This window comes from Euprymna scolopes, chromosome 33, assembly GCF_053919585.1.
Source record: "Euprymna scolopes isolate OS-2025 chromosome 33, ASM5391958v1, whole genome shotgun sequence".
Lineage (NCBI taxonomy): Eukaryota > Metazoa > Mollusca > Cephalopoda > Sepiida > Sepiolidae > Euprymna > Euprymna scolopes.
The window spans coordinates 90,388,786-90,396,103 of record NC_136514.1 but is presented as its reverse complement, the minus strand read 5'-3'; the positions used below and the strand labels follow the sequence as shown (position 1 = coordinate 90,396,103).

The following is a 7,318-nucleotide window of genomic DNA, read 5'->3' as shown; positions in this document are numbered from 1 at the left end:
ATCTATACTTTCGTATATTAATTTTATGTGAGTAAATTAAGTAGTTATATATATATATATATATATATATATATATATATATATGTATATATATATATATATATATATATAAGAGAAAGAAAATTAAAACTGTAAGTTGAAATTTACAATCAAAATTTATTGTTCGACTGAATAGTCCATAAAACAATTTACAAAGTCCTTATCCCGCGGAGTTTCAAAGAATGCTATTCTTATTATTCTTCTCATCAGAGGACATAAAGAAATCAGCAAATTATATTTGTAGCAATGCTAGAATTTGGTAGTTAAGGCATTAAGTGAAACCGTAATTTATTGTAATTATAAATTGCCAAATAAAAAAAGTTGGAAATGTAAAAAACTAATATAAAATAAACCGCGCATAATATTTCAGCTTGAATGAAACTTCTCTCACGATGATCCAAAATGCAAAATAGTTCTTTAGATAGAATGTATTGCAAAAATAATATATATATATATATATATATATATATATATATATATATATATATATATATATATATATATATATATATATATATATACTAGCAAAAGTACCCGTCGTTGACTGGGTTCAAAAACAGCCTACAGAAAATGGACTCTGATTTATGAAGATATGATTGGCTATGAAAAGGAAGGGTTGTACAGAGATAGCTTCGAATTTAGTGGTATTAAAACCAAAGTAAAATATGATGAAAGTAAAAATAAAATAGATAAACCCCATAATTTATTATACAATACCTGTTCACACTGAAACACTTATCACAATATTCTGTGGATCTATATTAAAAAACCTTGTTAAACTTTGTGACATATTTCCATTCTATGGAGGTCAGGCGTGAACGAACACCCCATAATTTTATTATACCATATTTCTTATTTCTTCAAACTGAAACATAATTATCAAAGTATACTTACGCAGATAGATATGAAAAGTCTTTTTATTAAAGTTTGTACCTATTTCCATTCTTTGGAGGCCAGGCGCGAACGCAGATCCCACAATTTTATTATACCATCCCTATTTAAGTTAAAACATACTTATCAAATTATTATTGTGTACATCTATATCAAAAACACTTGTAAACTTTTTTTTTATTTTTAAATTTTTTATTTCCATACTTTATGGACCAGGCGCGCACACAGGCCCCACTATTTTAATGAATCATCATTATAGCAGATCAAACATACCCATTCCTGTGTCTCGATACATCTTCTATCATAATATGTGATCAGTTTTCTACTAACGTAATGTACTTGCAATAACCCTTATCCCAGAGTGGATTCCGGGCCTTGATAAGTGGTGATCACTGTGTAAAAAAAAAAAAAAAAATTTCTATAATAGTCAACCATATAGGAGCCTATTCGTGGCCAGACACACACACAGACGTTCAGCTTTATATATATAGAAGATATGCTTTATTATTAATACTAATAATCGTCAAGCTTATACGGACTATGTGGGCATGTATATATACGCTCGTTATATACACCCCCACAATATAACATGTTCTATTTGGTTAGCCACAATACAACGTATCTTTATTTTAATCTTTTTAGAGCTGCATAAAAGTGGAACAAAACCGTTCCGTTCGGTGAAATTACTTGAGACAGGTATTCTATTTTTTTTTTTTTTTTTTTTTATAAAACATAATTCTAAGTAAAAAGAAGTCGATTGAGTTAATTCTTTATTATTGGCCAATCCAGACTTCTCTTTTCGGGGAAGCAGAATATACTTCCCATTAAAACCTTAATTCAAATTCTTCAAATTCCTCTCGTGAAGTGACAAGAAAATAGAGACAGACACATCAGCTTCATTATAATATTATATGAGTTTTTGGTCAAAATATTTTAGACTGATTCCTATATATAGATCAGGTCATCGTTAGAATTGGCTTGTGTTTATTTATATAGAATGAGTGTACAGTATTAACGAAGGCTGTCTCACGGCGGCTGGGTGTGGCCAGTTTTCCTAAAATAGATTGGACTGACTAATCACAACTGGTATTTACGGTGATATTTGGAAAGAAGAGAGTTTTTAGTTAAAAGGGTCGATTGTTCTTTAATATTTACAACAAAGCGAATCATTTTGCAACGCTGTTTGGATATCAACGCGACAGATCTGAATTAATACGGGCGTTAAGCAGCCAGTATGAAGGGGAGGTGAAGAGTAACGGAAGTTGAGGATGATAGAAAGGGAGAGGGAGAGGTAATAGAGAGAGAGAGAGAGAGAGAGAGAGGAGGGGGATGAGAGACGTGCTAAGGAAACTTGTGAAAATTACTGTTACTCTCTGTCCCGGGCCCCCCAAATCAACACAGATTAGACCATTCCTGTAATTACCCGGTCTCTGTTGGTTTTGTGGTGGAAGTTTTTTTTTTTGTTTTGTTTTTTGTTTTTGTTTGTTGTTTTTTGTTGTTTTTTTTTTGTTTTTTGTTTTTTGTTGGTTTTTTTTTTACATAGGAGTCACCACATATCAAGACCCTGAGGCCACTCGGGGATAAGGGTTATTGAGTGTACAGTAGTCAATGGGATATTACTACTAATTATTACTACGATATTATCCATTGGGAGTTTAATTCTGTACAGTTCTAGGAGTTACACCCTCCCAGGCTTTGCCTTCTTTCTTTGAGAAGAGGTTAGTTTATTGCTATTGCTAATCGCCTAAGGCACCTTCGCCAGGGAATGCCAACGGGGTCAGAGTACTCCTCCTCGGGAGCGTGGAATTCTAAATCCCACTCTCCGATCCTGGTGTCTAAGTTCTTGCAGTGGGAGAGAACTAAAGAAAGCTCTCTGCCCTTCTGTCAGGAGAGAGAGGAGATGAAAGGCCATTTATACAACAGAGTCGCTCTCGAAAATTCCCCTTCTCTTTGCACTGATATCAGGAATACATGTTCATAAATCCGTAATTTGATTCTCCCCTTTCTTCGCCTCTGAATTTTCTTTTTCACAAACGTGCTGTTGCTAAACTCAGTCTTTCCTGTAAATATTATTACGATATCTTTTTCTAGATTGTTTGACTTGTTGTTCTGGTAATCTTCCATAAAATTGCTGCTTTGATATTTCATTGTAATGCAGTTTCCTATTCCAGTAGCTTCTTTCCAAGAACTGCAAGGTTGTGGAACTTCCTTCATTCTGGCTGTTCTCCTCCTTCCCATAGTTTTGGTCTTTTCAGGACTAAGGTCAGTAGATACTAGTGTTCGAACGATTACAATATTTTTCCCAATTCCGATACAATTACCGATTCTGATTCTTTATAAATCTCTAAATATTTTATTATATAGTTGGGGGGGTTTTTTGTCTTTTTTTTTTTTGTTTTTTTTTTTTTCACGATTACCATAAAAACACACGTTAAATTTGCGGATATGTCCTCAAACGTAAAAATACACTTGTGAGGGATGATCTATCAGTTTTAGTTTTCCTGTTTTTTTTTTTTATATTATTAAAATCAATAGATTTTCATTATTTTATCATTACTACCAGCAGTAAAAGAGTTTGCTTTAAACAAAATCAAATAAAATGCTAATTAAAAGAATCGTTTTTGGAATCGGAAAATTAGCACAAATTCTTCCGATTCCGATACCGTTTCTGATGCCCTCAGAAGTTCCGATTCCGGATTCTGATTCAGATGAATCGTCCCAGCACTAGTAGATACCTCCTGCTTTTAATATCGCTTAGCATCGACGGAGTGAAGACTAGTGGATATTTAATACTACTGCATCAGAAAGTTTTCCTAGAGATTGATGACACTTGTGACTCCAATTAAATTAAGAGTCTGGCTATGGCAAGAAGAAAGAGTAGACAATTGTATTGTGAAGCTTGGCACATGGCCAAGGGTAGGGTTATGTGTTAGATGGCGCTAGCGTCTTAAAGCATTTACTAAGAACAAAACTGAAAATTAATATCCATATCTCTTTGGTTTTGGGGCTCAAGAAATGGATAATTAGCTTTTCGGCTATGAAGAAAGTGTGGCACTTATTCTGATGTTGTAGTTGATCTGTTCTGTACTTGATAATTAGAAGAGAAGTCTTTCTAGACTGAGGCAGTTTGATTTTTGTTGCAATCCAGAAGGCCTCTTTAAGATTTTCCTCACATGACAAACTAACCTTGTCTCTGATTTTACCCTTCTGGGAAGGCAAGGAAGATGGAAAGAAGTCATAATGCATTTATATAAAGTGTGGTTAAAACTATGGCGTGGGTTACAATTAACAGCCTAGAGAGATGATTTGTTTCTCTACTGATGATGGGTTATTTCCCGAAAGGACCTTTGGAATAAATACCATCCACAGTTGAAAAAATATTCAGGTAAATAAATAAATAAATAAATAAATATAAAAATAAAAATAAATATTTATTTATTTGTTTATTTATTTATTCATTTATTTATTTATCTGTTCATAACGACTGTACATCCCTGCATTGTAAACCTTCAAAAATACCTTTTATAAAGTGTGTGTGTTTTTTTTTGTTTTTGTTTTTAATTTTTTGTTTTTTGTTGTTTGTTTTTTGTTTTTGTTTGTTTTGTTTGTTTTTTTTGTTTGTTTGTTTTTTTTCTCTCTCAAAGTTGTGTCTTCCAATTTTCTTCCATATTTTTTAGGTGTAGACAGCAGACATAGGAGATTCTTTCGACACCAATATGAATTCAACTGGATATTATATTAAACAATTAACGGATAAAAATAATGAAGGCGCATTTTGCTGCAAAACCAGTTCTGACGCAGCGGCAATGCAAGAAAGATTTTAGCAAAAACAATGTATCTGATAGGACGATTCAACGGTTGGTGGTTAGATTCCGAAAGACAGGAAATGTGGCAGCTGCCCACAGATACCGCAGTTATCAACATTGTTCAGCCATAATTGCTGAAAATATTTAGATTTAACGGGAACGCCTTGAGGAATTCCCTAGGAAATCAATACACCATCTCTCACAATAAATTGGCATTCGAGAACATCAGTTTTGAGAATTCTCCATGATGATCTTAATATCTTTCCTTACGAAATTCAAATTATTCCGATGCAAACTCATTGCAATAAAAACAAAAAAGTAAAAAAGAAAAAAAGGTTTTTAATATGAATATCAACTCACAACAAGTGAAGCATGCATGGTGCCCCGTGAGTGAACGAGGCAAAAAGAAAAAAAAAAAGAAATTCAGCATTTGCCCCCCCCCCTCCCATTTAGACCCAAAATTCCCCAGGGGACATCAAATCCTGGTGAAAATGAACAAACTGTGCAGTTTTAGGCCTTAACATATGTAAATTTGAGTTTAGCACCAAGCAAAAACAAAAAGAAATGACTAAGTCCATCATTTGCCCCCCCACCCCATTTAGCCCCAAAAGTCCCCAAGGCCTTAACATATTTAAATTTGAGTTCAGCACCATGCAAAACTGCTAAATAGATATACACAGAAAGTTTTGGACAAATATGGTAAAATAGTTTTTAAAAAATGGAGTGTTTTTATTAGCTCTAAAAGAGCCCCTGGGGCACACCCAAGAGTTATCGCAAAGTATAGACAAATAAAATTGTATAGAAATCAGTTAGTTACAACTTTTCAGAAAGTTTTATAAAAATCCAAGGCATGAATTTTGTTTTAATAAGCACAAAAGTGTCAATTTTAGCCATTTGAACCCGAAAGGCCCCCCCCATGGGGGCAACCAGAGTTTTCCCGGAAAATCCGTTCTGTTACTTCTTACTCATACTATGTTTAATGTTTGTGCAAAATTTCAAAAAATTTCAAGGCGTAGTTATTGAGAAAAGTTCGGACAGACGAACGGACGAATGGACGAACGGACGAATGGACGAACGGACAAGGGTGAATTTACAGGTGCAATCTCCTTTGTTCGGTGGACCAAAATCTAAAAAGAAAAGATAAACTCGGCCCTGTCGGTGGGGCATTAGAATATGCCGACTGCCCCCCTGCAGAGGGTAAAAGTCCCTCAATGGGGGTCCTGGATATGACCTTAAACTATATCCAGTGGTGAGGCCCCAGCTTGTGGGCTTTGGGGAGCGTGGAGCCACCCTTTAATTGCCATTGCTCCCAGGTCCACTCTGACCCGGAGTGGTAGTACCTGTTAGGGTCCCAACTATGGATTAAATAGAAACCGACTTGAAAACAACAAATATATTCTATTAAAAAAATTTTTTCTTCAAAATCTTTGGATTCGGCATTAAATAACCCAAAAAGGGTTGATATGCCGTAAAACAAAAACAACCAATCAACCAACCAAAAGATAAAACATTCGATTTTGTTTTTGTTTTTTCGTCTTTATTTCTTGCGATATCCTTTTTTTTTCTTTTCATAATTGAAATATATTTTGTTAATTTCAGACTTTAGAAAATCCATCACCAGAGACTGAACTAATTTTATTAACACTGGAATACCAAACACCTAAACAGCTCACACTGAAGAGTTCTCCCACGTGTGACTGGCACTACCAGCACTAATCCTCGAACTACCAACACGAGGGCACGGATATTACATTTTCGGAAAAAAAAAATCTTTTGAAATCAGTACTATATATTAGGTAAAATATAATATTCCATAGAGAATTGGCTCTTTATTTATAATTCGAAATCTGCATGAATTAAAATATATTTACGCGTATTTTATGACCCAACAAGGCCGGCCTTTCTCTCCGATAGTCTAGATTAAATGCAATAAGAATTCAAGGCATAAGGTTTAGTAGTATTACATGTTGATTTTAATCTTCGTAAGGAGAAATAAAATAGTGAAATCTATTCTGTGAATTTATTTTACTCATCTCTACTATTGTATGCGTGAGTTCTTTCCTTATAGGTTCCGAAACGGTGGAGCGTATCTTTTGCAAATTTCACACAAAGGTCATTCATATTTCTGGTAGTTGTTTTAGACAGGTTTTTGTAGAGAAATTCATCCGATAAGTATCGAAAATCGAAAAAATCCAAGCCTTTCTTTCTTATATATAAAAAAGAATTTTTACGGGGGGGGGGGATATTTTCCGGTGTAACGTAAAATATTCCCCCGTAAAAATTCTTCTTTTTTATCTATAAGAAAAGAAAGACTATTTTTTAGATCGTCAAGCCTAAATATCAGCTGACGTGATATTGTAAACAAACACAGACGGAATTTGATGAACGACATTATCATTATTATTATTATTATTATTATTATTATTATTATTATTATTATTATTTATTTATTTATTTTATTTATTTATTTATTTACTTTTTTTTTGCGAATTAGACCACCGGGCAAATTATTCCTCTTAATATATAATAATCAATAGAGGATTTATTCTATAATAATACTTATGCAATCTGCATGAATTAAA

General features: G+C 33.5%; 1 long non-coding RNA gene across 1 annotated transcript in view; it reads left to right on the top strand.

Moving 5' to 3' along the window:
* Nucleotides 1-7,113, top strand: part of LOC145258024 (uncharacterized) — a 39,769-nt gene extending 32,656 nt beyond the window's left edge. The window contains exon 3 of the long non-coding RNA XR_013864035.1: nt 6,336-7,113. This is a non-coding gene — a long non-coding RNA (uncharacterized LOC145258024). The remainder of the gene's footprint in view (nt 1-6,335) is intronic.
* Nucleotides 7,114-7,318: the final 205 nt, after the last annotated feature.